We start from the raw sequence: 15,211 nt of genomic DNA, 5'->3' as shown, positions 1-15,211 counted from the left end.
GGGAACGTGGCCCCAAGATACTGAGCCACTGAACTGGGCGGGGAAGCCGTATGTTACCACTGCTGGATTGCGAAGTGCGGGGAACCAGGCGGACTTGCGAGCTGCGTGTGGAGCTGGTCGGCTGTCAGGCGAGCACTTGCGAGAGAGAGCACAGCCCTTGCTTCCACGAAGCCCTCTGAAACCGAGCCTGTAATGCTGAATACATTTAGCGAACTCTGCCCCCCCCACCCCCCCACCGAGTCTGGAAACAGGCAAAGTAGTATGGTGGAGAGATTATAAATCAGGACTTTGCAGTGAGAGGTCCTCAGTGATTCGGCAGAGAATCACAGCTTCTTTTCATATTCCCACCACCCTCCCCTCTCCCTGCCCTCCCTGCAGCAATAAGAAAAAAAAAAAAAAAAAGGAACGTGTAACCACTGAATATGCTGAATGCATTTTGGCTTTTCTCCTTTGGCCCGTCTGTGTGAAATTTCATGAAGCGGCTGCTATCCCCGCCCCCCCCCCCCCCCCACCAAGAAGTGTGGGTTTAGAAGGGAAAAAAAATAGCAACTTTGAAATTAGTTCTTCGCAATATACAAGCAGAGCCCATCGCCTAGGGACAAAAAGTTTTCGAAGGGGGTGGAAATGTGTAGCTAGCTAGGGGTGAGGTATTTAGAGGGGGTAGTGTGACGAATATTTCCTTAAGAATGAAACGTGTTTGTGATGCCAACCAGTCCCTGTGAGGGACCACTCCCTCTATTTCTCCCTTCCCAGTACCCCAGTACCGCTCCCCAAAAACACACGCGTGCACGCGCACACACACACACACACACACACACTCTTTATATTAAGAACAGAAAGAAGAATCTTGCCAGCTAAAGGTATGGCTTTCTAGAAGCGGATCGGTGCACCCTCTTTTCATTGGGATAGGAGAATAAATACAGCTCTTAGGGGCATGAGGATAAAAATGAGCCTGATGAAAGTTGAGGCAAACTCAGGTCCTTAGACTCGTTTGCCAGCCCCGAGGTGCCTACGCCAACAAAAGAAAATGGTGTTGATCAGAATTCACGTAAGCCGGAATTTTCTCTCTTGCCCGGCATCAGGATGAAGTAAAAGGCTTCTTTGTGGCTTGTGCATGGAACGGGGTGCAAAGAAACCCTGAAACACGACGCAAACGTGAGCTAAACAACCAGAGACTCTTCGGGCCCCGTAGCCGCGCGGGCTTTTACAAGCAAAAGGGTGGATGTGGTGGAGAGTTTGGAAGGACTGAAGTTTGGGGGCCCTCCCGTCACCCTGAGCACCCCCTGGGGCTCTCTTCAGAGCAGCCTTACCTCGCATCTTCAGTTATAGGGGGCACGTCAGTGTTTACAGAACCCTCAGGTTTCTGATTTTACATCATCTTCCTTTTATAACACATCTGCATTTAAGGAACCACAAGGCCAGTTTGTGTCCCTGAATGGCCACGCCACTCCACAAAAGGGAGACAGACCTACAAAACGTGTACGTCGCTGTCACAAGAAAGCCACGGGGAAAAAAGCCACGGGAAGAGGGGGGCGGGGGGGGGAGGGGGGCAAACTGAGCCTTTTCTCTGGGATCTGGCCTCCGCAGGGAAGGGAGTCGGCGTCTACCTTCAGTCTTCAGCCAGCCGGGCAGCGCGGTGTTCTCAGAGGCGTGTGGAAAACTAGGCTTTCTTGTTGGAATCGTGCGTGAGATCAGTGCTCAGGCCTGTTGGCATCTCTGCCCAAGACAGCGTGGACCGCTGCCAGCTCAGGCCTGAACGTGGCCCTAGAGGCACCGCTGGAGCCCACACAAGCCCCAAGACAGGTGTCCGGGGGTCTCTGCTCCCAGGACCCAGCCGGCAGCATTTCTTGGCTACAAGAGGGGTGTGTGGCTCCTGAGGGACTCCCCAGAGACTCTCAGGGCTCACCAGCCGTTGCCACGTGGTCCGTGCTGAGGGCAGTACCTCACTTCGCTAAGCCCGGCCTCCCAGATGCTCAAAGGGAAATAGAGGAGGCCGCCCTATGGGCTTGGGGCAAATCCGCCTGGGCGAGAGCGGAGAGAGCGGACGTGAGTCTAGAAGGTTCAGGGGCAGAGCTGTGCTTCTGCAGGCCAGCAGGAAGTCTTCTCCACTCTCCACTTGGGATGGGCCCGGGGGGCACGGCGCGGGGCCAGCAGCCCAGAGAGAACTGGGTGGGCATCCCCAGGGAGAACGCGCCGAAAGGAAGCCCGCTCAGGCAAGGTGCACCCAGCCCTGAGTCACCAGTCCCACGGGACTCCCATTTGGCCTCAGCAACCGGACTCCAGGCCACCAGAAGGCCTCGTGGGCTCCTGATTGTCTCTTGGGATGGCATTAAAAGGTCCAGACCAGGCACTTGTAGGCCAGGCCATATTTAGCCTCGGGTTCACCCAGAGAATATTTTAGGTGCTGCTTGAAAGAAGAGATCCGGCCGGGTTGCCAGCTGTCACATGGCGAGTGTAGAATCGCGCCCTTGCAGGCCTGGCCCAGACGGCTGGGTGCTCACCAGCACAGATGCCCAGGGTCCCCGCCAGGGCTCCGGGGCCACACGGCAGGTGCCAAGGAGACAGCGAGCGCCCAGGGAGCTGGTTCTGTGTCAGGAAGGCTTTGCGTCCCGTTTTCGTTCTGATGGTGACAAGGTGGCCTCCATTGACAGAGCTCCCAGAGGCTGTTTTCAGCCCCTCTCTTGTCTAGATGGCCCAGTGTGATATGCCAGCCTGCGAGAGCAGCCTTCTCCTCCTTGGGTGTCAGCCACTGTGGAGAGCTTAACCCTTTCAGGGTTAAGCCTTTCAGCCAGGAGTGCTGGCTGGCAGGGGGGGGTCGGGTTGGGTGGCCCACCTGCAGAGACCTTGAAGGCCACAGGCCCCAGGGGAGCCAGTGCCCGGGACTTCCCAGTCCTCACTCACTAGCGGCCAGACCTGAGAGGTGGCATCCCGGATCTTAGCGGGCATTCTCCCCACCTTGTGCCCCATCAGTGATGACCAGCAGGCTCCCCTCCCCAAGCCTTCAACCTGCAGTTGGTTGGAAACAGCTGCTCCCTTCCCGCATGTTTCCTTGCAGGTTCCCAAGTTGACCACCTTGCCCACAGTCCCCGCGAGGAGGTATTGACAGACCCGTGGTTTCCTTAGATCAGTAACGAGAGTGGGGAGTAATCAACCACTCGGGGTCTTGCAGAGACGTCACGGGCGAGTCGTGGGAGTCACCTGGTGTCAGGGGACGAGCCTCATGACCCGCGCTGGGATTCCAGATCTTGGTTTTCCGGGCACAGAGGAGGCGCGTCGGTCTCGAAGCCGCCGCACACAGACACATTTAGCCAATTACCAGCCAAAAATCGTCAGCCTTTGGGGGAGCCTGGGTGGAGCCGCCGCATACCGTGAAAGCTTTGGCTTGTTTAAAATTTGCTCTAACTTTGTATGTTTCTTCCTTTTTAGTTTTGGCTCTTGGTGCTCCGGGAGCCACCACTTCCTGCCCAGCTGGTTCGTTACCGCAGGGAAAATGAGGGACTTTTGGGGGCAGATGTGTTTCTATTCCACTATCATAATGCCCCTAAAAATCCTTATTGCTCTTGCAGTATTCCTCGGGGCCCCTGGGCCGGCTGGGAAGACGGCAGCTCTGAGTTCCTCCAGCACCCAAAGGAAGAGAGAAAGACGCCCCCCCCCCCCCCCCCAATTCTCCCCAGACACCTCCTTCTCCACTCACAGCGCTCAGAACTGGTCACTGCCACGAGCGAGAAAAAGGCGCCACGCACAGACATTGGTTGCTAAACATGCTTTTTGTCTCCATGGGCAGAGGGCTGGAAGTCAGACCCGGGAAACAGGGCAGCCGTGGGGACTGTGGGCCTTGGCCTTTGCTCTGGGGGTTCCTGGCGGGGAGGTGGGGAAAGTGGAAAAGAAACAGGCATTACCTGTTTGACCAGGCGAATGAGGCGAAAATTTCACGTTCAGCCTGGCCCTGGGCCTCTGGGATCTTCACCTTGGCACGGGGCCCTGGCCGGTCCTGGCTTTCTCCCCAGCTCCCCAAGACACGTCACTTTCCCACTCTCTGCCTCGGTTTCCCCATCTGCCAAGGGAGGGCAACACCCCAGGATCTGGCCTCAAGGGGTTCTTGGTTGTACCCAGTGCTATGCGCTCAAGTGCAGTACAAGTCCCGAAGGTGCTTTGAAAATGGGGGAGTTGAGGCATTAACCATGGAAGGTGTTAGTACTAATATTTACTGAACACACGCCTTATATGCTGAGACGACCCAGACATGGAGGAGAGACCACAGCCCAACAGTGAGCACAGGTTTCTGGAATTAGCCTGCCTGCACTTTGTGACCCCTGCTGTGCCCCCCTCCCCCAGGCAAATGACTCAACCTCTCCGCGCTGCCATTTCCTCCCACGTGAAACCCACCCCTCGGAATAGCGATCTCCCGAGTCTGATGCACAGATCTACTCAATAATTTTAAGCAGCACCCGGCTAAGGATGTACGTTTCTCTCATAGGTATTTCTTTGTACAGCTCATTTCTATTTACACTAAGCAGTTGGTTTGCAATTTGGGGCACGGGGAGAAGGGCCCTTTGTGGTACACGGTTGACTGAGCCTGGGGCAGAAGTCAAGGTGGAGCGGGGTGGGTTCCCAATTCAAATCTGGGGAGGGGTCCGCCTGTGACAGCCTGGATGTCACATGTCTTCCCTTCTCGGGGGTGCCCGACCCCTTCCCTGCTCGCCAACACAGAGACCTCCGCCCCTACACCCACGCAGAGCTCTGATGTGTCTCTCATCTTGGGATCGTGACGACCCATGACCTCACCAGGCAACCTGTCGGCCTCAGTTTCTCAGCGACATGGGGACAATAATGAACCCTCTGTCCCAGATCGAGGAGTTCACAGGGCTCCATGGGGCAGCTACCATGGTTCACCAATAGCCCCATGAGACAGGCAGGGGCCACAGCAGTGCCTTCAGCCTGGAGGGACACTCCTTCGACAGGCCACCCCATATGCCAGGCCTGGGCGCCAGCTCCCTGCCTCCCCCCCCCCCCCCACACACACACACACCCCGGACTGGTGGCTTTACAGGGAAACAGCGGGCGCTCGGCCCCAGCAGGCAGGGGCGGACTCTGGTTTCACTTTCTGCTGTGTCATGGGGTGGGGGGTGGCATCGGGGCCCAGCTGGCCAGCTGGGGCAGGCACCGAGAGCCTGGCGGCCAGCTGCCGGCCCAGCTGCCAGAGCACAGCCCACGCCCCTGCCCTGCAGGCTGCCAGGATGGGGGCTGGGCCCGCAGGCACCCCTTCTGTGCCTCTCTCCTGCTCAGGGGGGAGACCCCCAGGTGAGAAAAGCCAGGAGTGCCTTTAGCTAGGGACTTCCCCCAAACAAGTTCTTGAGCCACTCAGTCTCGAGGTTCTGAGAACTGCAGCTGCTCATTCTGGATCAGAGCGCCCCGGCTGGACACTGGCTTCCTGCCTCCTGTCGCTGGGCACGTGTCTGTTGAGGGCCTACTGTGTGCTAAGCACTGTGCTGGGTCCCAGAGGCACAGCCGGGAGCCCGACAGCCCCTGTCCCCATGGGGCTCCCAGCTGAGTTGGGAGGCACAGGTGGGAGAGTAAGCAAAGAAATTATCCCATATGGGGGGGGGGGGGACGTTTCGCACTGTGTGCGTGGCGTCAGCATCTGAGAGAAGGGGCGTGCATACACGCGTGTGTACTCCGATGTGTGTGTGTCAGTAATGTGTGTGTCAGTAATGTGTCCTGGGACACAAAAGCAAGATTATGACCCGAACCGAAGTCAGAAAATTGACTGCCCGAGCCACCCAGGTGCCCCTGATCCAAACCTATTTAAATGACACCTTCCAGGAAAGCAGGTCGTGGGTGGTGCGGGGCCAGCCCTGATGGCCCCTGAAGGGGGTGCGGATGTGCTTCTGGTTGCTCCCCTCCCCGTCCCAAACCCGTGTGCCAATGCTCTGTAGCAGAGCGCCTTCAACAGCTTCTGGTGGGGAGCTCAGCCACGGCACAAATATTTAGAGACGTGGGGGGCCTGGGTTCCTGAGCATCTGTTACTGGGGAAGACGCAGAGTTCAGTTGAAAAAAATACTCAGGTTCTAGTTCTGGGCAGGTTCAAGTCCCACCTGGGGACCAGGGGGCACTGTTTCCTGGATTGTTAAATGAGAGGGTTTGGATGTGTGGATTAAAGGTCCTTTTTCCTCTGTTATTACAGGTCTTTTATACCCTCAAAGCTCAAATTATAAATATTACTAAGAAGCAAGGAATCATCTCAAAAGCCTTTAAAAAAATTTTTTTTTTTTTAATATTTATTTATCTTTGAGAGAGAGAGCAAGCAAGCGATCAGGGGAGGGTCAGAGAGGGAGACACAGAATCCGAAGCAGGCTCTGGGCTCCGAGCTGTCAGCACAGAGCCCGACGCCAGGCTCAAACTCACCAACCATGAGATCACAACCTGAGCCCAAGTCTGACGCTTAACCGACGGAGCCACCCAGGCACATCTCAAAAGCCTTTAAGATATTTATGACAATGATAAACATATGTTTTCGCCAACTGTTTTCACAGGCATTATCTCCATTGCTGCAGATAACCCTGTAAAGGAGGAGTTAGCAGCTTCCTTTTCTAAATAACATAACCACCCATGTATATGGGCTTTATATATACGAGGCACTTTACACATATGAAGTCATTTTAGTTGCCCAAGCAACATGAAAAGGAGGCACAACTGTCCGCAGCTTGCCGATGAGGAAATGCTTAGAGGAACTGACCTGTCCAAGGTCACACACCCAGCAGGTGATGAGCTGGGGTTCAAGCCTGGCTCTCCCATCCCGGGACCCGCAAACTTTGTCTCTAAAGGGCCAGACAGTAAATATTTTCAGCTTTGCAGGCCTCGTGGTCTGTGTCCCAGCTACTCCACTCAGCCATTAGGACAAAAAAACCAGACATGGACGATACAGAACAGACATGCCTGGGTGTTCCAATAAAACTTTATTTACAAAAACAGACATGAGCTGAACTTGGTCCACAGGCTGCGATCGGCCCGTCTCTGTTTCAGACTCGAAACCTGCCTTCGGGTTCGGCCCTGGCAACGTTTCTTTCCCACCCTCTCTCCCTACCTGTGCGGCTGCTAAGAGTTACGTTTTCGGTCAGAGACCCCTGGCTCTGGAGAGACTGAGTCGGCCTCTCGTTTCTTGAGGGAATCACAAAGCTCTTGGAATTTACAACTGCTAGGAATTATTAGTGACTGCCATAACAGAACACCGGTGGGGGGGGGGTGGCTTTTAAAATTGTGATTTTAATAGCTGTGACTGAGTAACTTTTGAAGAGGAAAGTGTTAGAGTTTTAGAAAGACACCTCAGCGGGGCACTGTGGCTGTGGAAGGAACTTCTCCTCAAAGAAGATCGTTTTCTGAAGTCTGTACGACTGGGAAATAGAATGAAAAACATCTTAAGGCACGAGAAGGTGACTGAAAGGAAGACGGCCACTTGCGCGTGCACAGGGAGAGGGTGCAGGAGAGAGAGAGTTCCTTCTTATCACCCCAAAATTTAGCATCTGCCACCACCACCACGCCCCCCCCCCCCGCCGCCCCCCCCCCAGCATCCTGAGCAATCACTCATGTACTTTCTTCTCTGTCGATGGCCTGTTCTGGACATTTCCTATCAATCACACGCGGCATGACGCTTTGCGACTGGCTTCTTTCGTTTAGCATCGCGCTCTCAAGGTCCGTCCACGCGGCAGCACTTCATTCCTTTTTGCAGCCCAGTGCTATCCACGTTTTATTCACCCACCTGCCAGCTGACGGGCATCTGGATCGTTCATACGTTTTGGCTGTTAGGGATAACGCAGCTTTCCACACGTGCGTGGGTGGGCCCTGTCACAGTCACTTCTCTTCCGCGTTATACCTACAGGTGGCATTTTCCGGGTTATGTGGAAGATGCGTAGTTAGCCTTCTAAGGAGTATATACTCGAAGGAAGGAAAATGCTGTAAGGAGCACCCCGGGCCCACCATCCAGGGCCACCCAGTACCAACCTTCACCAGTTCTGATTCATCTGCCTCCCGTCCTGCCCCCCAACCCCCCGCCCCGTGACTCTCTGAAGAGTTCCAAAGCCAATTCAAGCGCGGACTTGAGGTTGCTCCCTTGGCTGAGAGGTCGGCGCTTGTCTTTTGTCCCAGACCAACAGAGCCTCCTACACCCACATCCTTGGGTGGACGGAAGTGGGGAGAATGGGCGGACTGGGGCACGGTCCCGAGTGGGTCGACGTGGGGTGGAAAGGAAGCAGCTCCTGAGAAAAGCAGGACTGGCTACATCGTTGGCACAGGGAAAATGTGGAGCCCTTGGTTCACAAAGTATTAAGAAGTTCAAGATGACAACATCGGCGCATTAAAGCAAACATAGGCCTTGTGCAACCGTCCGTGTCACGTCCCCAGGAGGCCAGCGAAAGGGTGCCCAGGCAGAACGAGTTCATCAGAGCCTTGGTGCCTAGGAGAGACCTAAGCACCCCTCACCTCCAAGGCTTGGGACGTTTCCAAGGAAAGCTGGGTCTCCCATGTGGGAGACAGTGGCACGTGGGACAGAGTTCAAGCCTATTCCATTGGAATCTCCAAAAATAAGATGACCCCAGTTGACTTGTGGGTTATAAGTACTTAAAAAAAAAGAATTAGCCATTGGCCTTAAGCCTTCCTCCCTAAGAGCCTGCAGTTGTTTTATTTAAGCCACGCCATTTTGTCCTGGACCCTGAGTGTCCCCTGATCTCACAGCGGGTCCCGGGGCTTCAGGCTGAAGAACAGAGGCCCCCTGGTTAGCAAACAGTCCAGCGCAGCGGCAGGACCCGGGATGCCCTTTCGAGGTGGGTGGCCATGGCAGACACTGGCAACTAATCATGGCACCCCAAACCCTCTCAGCTCCAAAGAGCTCCACCGACCAAATGAACCGGATTTCCAGCGCTCGCATCTCAACCCAGGAACGTATCAGCTTTACTCAAGACCGCGAGAGATCCGAAGCCCCCAAGTGTGTGTTTGGATGATGCCCAGCGAGGCCCTCATGCCACCAGGGCCCTGTCACGGAGGGTATACGACACGGCTGGGAAGGGGGGCCAGGGGACGAGAGAGGGACTCCTTGAGGAAAGAACAGGTAAGGACCTTGCACCTCCTCCGGCGGCATGTGCAGTAAGTGAACGTTCACCCACGCACTCCGTTCTCCACCTACACCTTCACCTGTGGGTCAAGCAATGCCCCGCTCAACACACGGGCGGCTCCTATAGGGGCAGGAGAGGCCATCGCAAACCAAAGGTGAAAAAAAAATTTTTTTTTTAATTTGATCAGAGTAATATAATGGCAGTAGCCAAAAAGAACTACGACAGGTCTGAGTAAACCCCGCAGGCAGCTTTGGGGCTGGGGGACAGAGGAGTGGATCTCAAAGCGTCTGACCCAGGATTGAGGCAATTCTCGGCAGAGTCAAGGTAGAAGCAGCACAGCCAGCAGATGTCTCCGGAGGGGTTGGGTGCCTCTGGGGTTTTTGTTGTTGTTGTTGTTGTTGTTGTTATTTGTGGGTCTTGTGTTTCTTGGGGGTTTTTGTTTGTTTGTTTTTTATTTTTTGTTTTTTGCAAGCACCTGCTTCCCGCCTTCTGTCAACAGACCGGACGCCATGTGCAAATATGGCCGAAGGTGGCCGTCACCCATCCTTCAACTGTAGTAATTGGGCCAAACATGGGCACGTGACCAAATATGGCCAATCACGGCGGCCCACTTCTGTGCCTGACCACAAGCGGTCCGCGTGGGGTCATGGGACCCAAGCAAGGCCAGACAAGGCTCGTCCTACCTGGACCTGGAGGGAAAGTTGCCTCATCCCCACTCTCTGGCGTCCAGAGATACCCGCGATCGCAGAGACTGAAGTTAATAAGCTGCAAGAGGGAGACATGAGCAAGGGGGTGGGGTGGGGAGGACGGAAAGAGGCCGGCGCTAATTTCTGACCCCAGAGCCTGACGGGTCCCGGATCCGGGAGCAGCTCAGCGTTGCCCTTTTTCCATCGCAGCTGCCAGAGTAGCGAATCTCCGATTGTACCTCAGATCAGTTCCGGTGTTTGTGCGGCCCAGAGCATCCCCACTCAGGACGTGGGGACTGTTCCCTTGGTGGATTGTGTGAAACCGACAGGGGTGGGTTATCCTCGGAACTCATTCCACCCCCCCACCCCCCCCCAGGTGTGCCTGCTGTACTTGAGAATACGACAACCCCCAGGCACGTCTCGAGGCACCGCGGCAACGCACCGTTAGTTTCCCACTGGATCAGAGCTACGTCCTTGGACTTGAAGTCACACCCTTTTCCTGCTCGCCTCGGTCTCCCCAACCTCGCCTCCAACACACACCCACTTCTCCTCCCCACCCTGCCCTGCTCTCCGCCATGGGCCGGGCAGGCAGCTTATCCTGGCCAAGCTCCGATGCCTGCCATGTTGTTTGTGGTGATCTGTTTAGGGCTGTCCCCTCCCCCCACCTCTTGAGCCTGGGGGCCCTGGACATCTTTGGGCCCCCAGCTGCGGGCACACAGTAGGCAGGCAGCAAGCGTGGGAGGAAGGGAGGTGGGGAAGGAAACTTGAGGGGAGAAAGGGCAGTTCATTCCTATTCATTGTGGTCCAACCACTGGGTCACAGGCGGGGTCAAGTTCTGTGCTTCTTTCCTCTGCCGGATACTCTCCCTTCAGGTGGACACACAGCTCCCGCCCACATCGCCTTCAGGGCTCTACTCCAGTGTCACCTCCCCATGCCCCAGCCCCCTTCTGGACACTTGTCTTCCTTCCATGTTTTCTTGTTCTCCTTGGCCCCCTCCACCACCACGGGTCTTTCTCTATGTTCCATTTATCTTACATACTATCCCTCCCACCTCAGGGATGTGTACCAGCTCCAGGAGGTCAGGCATCTTTGTTCTCCGCTGTCCCCTCAGCACCTAGACCCGGGCCTGTCACCAAGGACATGCTCAAGAAATACCCGTGCTGTGAATGAACGAGTCTTTTGTGTTCCCCCCAAACACACAGGCCAGCCAGTCTTTCTTTCTTTCTTTCTTTCTTTCTTTCTTTCTTTCTTTCTTTCTTTCTTTCAAGTTTATTTATGTATTTTGAGAGAGAGAGAGAGAGAGAAAGAAAGAGAGAACATGAACAGGGGAGGCAGAGAGAGAGAGAATCCAAAGCAGGCTCTACACGGCCAGCGCAGAGCCCGACTCAGGGCTCGAACCCATGAACCCTGAAAGCATGACCAGAGCCGAAATCAAGAGTCAGACACTTAACCTACTGAGCCACCCAGGCGCCCCCAAACTTGTTTCTTAAAATACCTCTGTGCTTCCTTCATGCATTTTAGAGGCGTTAGAAAAGCAGGCGTGGTGTTAGTTCCCTAGGGCTGCCGTAACAAATGACCACAAACCAAGAGGCTTAAAATGATAGAAATGGAGTGTTTCACAGTCCTGGAGGCTAGGAGTCCAAAGTCTGGCAGGGTCACATCCCGCCCCCCCCCCCCCCCCCCCCCCCCCCCCCCCCCCCCCCCGCCCCAGAGCTTCAGGGGAAAATCTGTACCTTGCCTCTCCCAGCTTCTGGTGGCTCCCATCGTCCTCGGCCGATGGCCCCATCATTCCAATATCTGCCTCCGTCTTCAGGCTTTCTAACTCTGTGTCTGTCTCCGCTTCTTTCTTTAAGGAGGCACATAGTAGTCATCTGGATAATCCAGCATAAACTCATCTCCAGATCCTTGACTTAAACACCTCTTTTGCCACACAAGGTAATGTTCATAGGTTCCGGTGACTGGGAGGGTAGACGTATCCGGTATCTCTCTGGGACCCACCATGCAGCCCACCACAGATTATTTGCATTAAGAAGCCGGAGAAGCAAGGATCCCCACCACTACTCCATTGGCCTGCCAGAAATGTAAGGAAAGAGTATTACCCTTTTATATTGTTCCTGAGTGTGGACTTCATCTTATTCAGTTGTTTAATGTTTGTTTATTTTTGAGAGAGAGAAAGAGGGTAAGCAGCGGAGGGGCAGCGAGAGAGGAAGATGCAGAATTCGAAGCAGGCTCCACGCTCTGAGCTGTCCGCGCAGAGCCCGACGTGGGGCTCGAACTCACAAACTGCGAGATCATGACCTGAGCGGAAGTCTGACGCTTAACTGAGCCACCCAGGCGCCCCTGGACATTGTTTTAAATACACTATGTTATGTCATTGCCCCAAATTGTAAAAATAATACCATGCTCATGGCAAGAAAAATAGTACAGAAGAGAAAAATGTGGGAAATGAAGGACCCCCTTGGCCATTTCCCTTTAATTTCCCTTTCTAAAAAGTAGCCACTGTATGCAGTTTGCATAATCTCCATACATTTTCAAGGCATGTTCAAGTGCACTTTTTTTTTTTTTTTTTTGCTCATAACGTCGAGAGAGCCGGGGGCGTTCCAATGTATCTTGAAGACGTGACAGCCCAGACCCACCCCATTCTTTCTAATGACTTCTAGCATTGCACTATACGTAACCTGTCCCCTACCGGCCAGCATTTCACTTAACGGCAGGATTTTGCCATTATAACATACACTCTCTTTGGCACGGGTCTAAGTACACTCCTAGGATACATTCCTAGAAGCGGGATTTCTCAGTCCAGAGCATATGTGCATTTCTAATTCCGACAGCCGCTGTCCGGTGCCCATCCACAGCGCATGCGCGGGGTGCCTGTTTCCGTACCCTCACCCGCCCCATCAAGGGCACAGTCCGTTAGGGGAAGCAAGTCCCAAGTGAGGTACGTGGGCTTCCCACGTGGCCCCGGTGAAGTGGACGTGGCCCCTGAGCTTTCCGGGATGATAACCTGTTCAGAGTTCTCATCAGCTTGGGTTTTATAAACAAAGGCAGAGTCTGGGGAGGGGAGCCAGAACCGTGCAGGGAGAAGCGTTGTGCAGCTCAGTATTTATTTCTTTAGTGCAGTTAGAACTTAAATATGGTCAAAACATATTCTTCTTTTAATTTACACAAACAAATATGTTCCCTGGCTGACACCTCCGGTGCCAAGTTTCTAGGAGAAATGAAATTCTGCTGTGAGATTATAAACCAACCACTTGGGAGAAGATGGGAACAGAAAAGCCCCTGCAAGTTTGCTTTTCACGTCCAGAACTGGCTGCTGAGAGGTGTCTCTTTCTGTGTTCGCTGCAGATAAGCCCGCCAGTAATTTTAGCGAATGAGCCGTGGCACACATAAAGGCCAGAGGATGGAAACGCTCCGGGTTTTGATAAAAAAGCAGTTCTGGCTCAGCTCCCTCCTGCTAGTCGCACAAAGACCTATCCGGAGAAGGGCTGATGAATTGAGGAACAAGAAACGAGGCCAACGTGAGTCTCCTTTCAAGCGCTGTGCTAATATGAAACCAAACAACTTGAAATTGTTCCAAGAGGGGATTAAAGCAACATGTTATTTTGAGTGATTGCTTAATTTATTGAGCTGCGGCTAGATCTGTAATGAAATACAGCCCTTGCAACTGATAACGTCCTGCTGCAATTGAACTTCTACAATTAAGGAATATTTTCCATGAGGTCCTGTGGAACCGCTTAGAACTTTTCGTCTCGGTGGCGGGGTGCTGCTGAGCGCTCACTTTCACGGCAAGTTTGTTTCGTTTTGTTTTTTTAAAGAGCGACAGGCCCATGTTAACAAGGAAAATAAACGGGCACTTTACTGAATGCCTTGTGTGCACCGTGAGCTTAATATACGTGATCTCTAGGGGCGCCTGGGTGGCTTAGTCGGTTAAGCGTCTGACTCCTGATTTCGGCTGAGGTCATGATCTCATGTTTTGTGAAATTGAGCCCCGTGTCGGGCTCTGCGCTGACAGTGTGGAGCCTGCTTGAGATTCTCCCTCCTTCTCTCTACCCCTCCCCTGCTCGCTTGCGTGCGCACGCGCGCTCTCTCAAAATAAATAAACATTTTTTTTTTTAAGTTTAAAAATGCACACATTCCCAGCCTGGGTTGCATCAGCAATTAGTTCAATGTGGCTTGCGGCTGCCACATTGGACAGCATCGATAGAGACCATTCTGAGTACTGCAGAAAGCTCTAGTGGTGGGTGTTCTTCCCAAGATTCCAAGGGCAGAAGCTGGGAGTGCCACGGTTCGGACCCAAGCTAATGATCTTCGAAGGCAACACTATTCCATCATTGCCCCTGACTTCCTCCTTCTCTTCCTTTGGCCAAGGAGGGTGAGCTAAAGCAGTGATTTGAATCTTGGCTGCACGTTAAGATTACCTGCACTAGGGGTGGCTAGGTGTTTGAGTGTCTGACTCTTGATTTTGGCTCGGGTCATGATTCCAGGGTCGTGAGATCGAGCCCCGTGTCGGGCTCCAAGCTGAGTGTGGATCCTGCTTGGGATTCTTCCTCTCTCTCTCTCTCTCTCTCTCTCTGCCCCTCCCCTGCTCTCTTTCTAAAAAATAAAAAAATATATTATTTTTTTAATTACCTGGACTGGTTTATCGATCAGAGGTTTCCAGCCCCAGGTATTCCGACTTAAATGTGACCGGGAGGGGTTTTTGTAAGTCTCCAAGCGATTCAAGTGTGCAGGCAGGACTGAAAGCAGCTAGGTGAGGGGATCCACAAAGGGATGGTGGACGGAGCTGGTTCACCTCCCGTGAGAACGTGGCCCCTGGTGGACTTGGACGTGGGCTCCCCCGAACCACCTCTAAACACCCTCCTCAAAGAGACCTTGGGTTCATGTCTGAGGGGAAAGATTTCAGCGTCCTGCTCAAGGGGAGACACAACAGAGATCTCCGCTTTTAGAAGCAGGCTCTGTCACACTGTCATGAAAGAAAGGAGTGGTGAATGTAAGATCAGAGAGACAGAGTAAAACTCCCGTAGCCCCAGATTTGAATTGGAAGTGTCGGTATGGGGGCGCCTGGGGGGCTTAGTCAGTTAAGCGTCTGACCCTTGGTTTCAGCTCAGGTCACAATCTCGTGGTTTTGTGGGTTCGAGCCCTGCACTGGGCTTGGGCTTCTCTGCCTCTGCCTCTCTCTCTGCCCCTCCCCAACTTGTGTGCTTTCTCCCTCCCTCCCTCCCTCCCTCTCTCCCTTTCTCTCTCAAAATAAACATTAAAAAAAATTTTTTTTAAATAACGACCAGTTCAGTAGCTATCAGCACTCCTGGCACCCACATTATGGTCTCTAAACACCACTTCTCACCGGAGATAAGGGCTCTGTGGAAATATGGCCGACTGCAGGTGTGAGGCAGGAAGTGTGCACAATGACCCTGGAAACAT

General features: G+C 53.7%; 1 long non-coding RNA gene across 1 annotated transcript; it reads left to right on the top strand.

Moving 5' to 3' along the window:
- The first annotated feature begins 8,985 nt into the window (after window positions 1–8,985).
- LOC122209911 lies at window positions 8,986–13,631 on the top strand. The gene is made up of 3 exons (XR_006197830.1): window positions 8,986–9,100; window positions 11,644–11,725; window positions 13,136–13,631. It is a non-coding gene; the product is annotated as an uncharacterized LOC122209911 (long non-coding RNA).
- Window positions 13,632–15,211: the final 1,580 nt, after the last annotated feature.

Source organism: Panthera leo, chromosome E3 (assembly GCF_018350215.1).
Source record: "Panthera leo isolate Ple1 chromosome E3, P.leo_Ple1_pat1.1, whole genome shotgun sequence".
NCBI classification, from domain to species: Eukaryota; Metazoa; Chordata; class Mammalia; order Carnivora; family Felidae; genus Panthera; species Panthera leo.
This window is presented reverse-complemented; position numbering and strand designations above follow the sequence as displayed.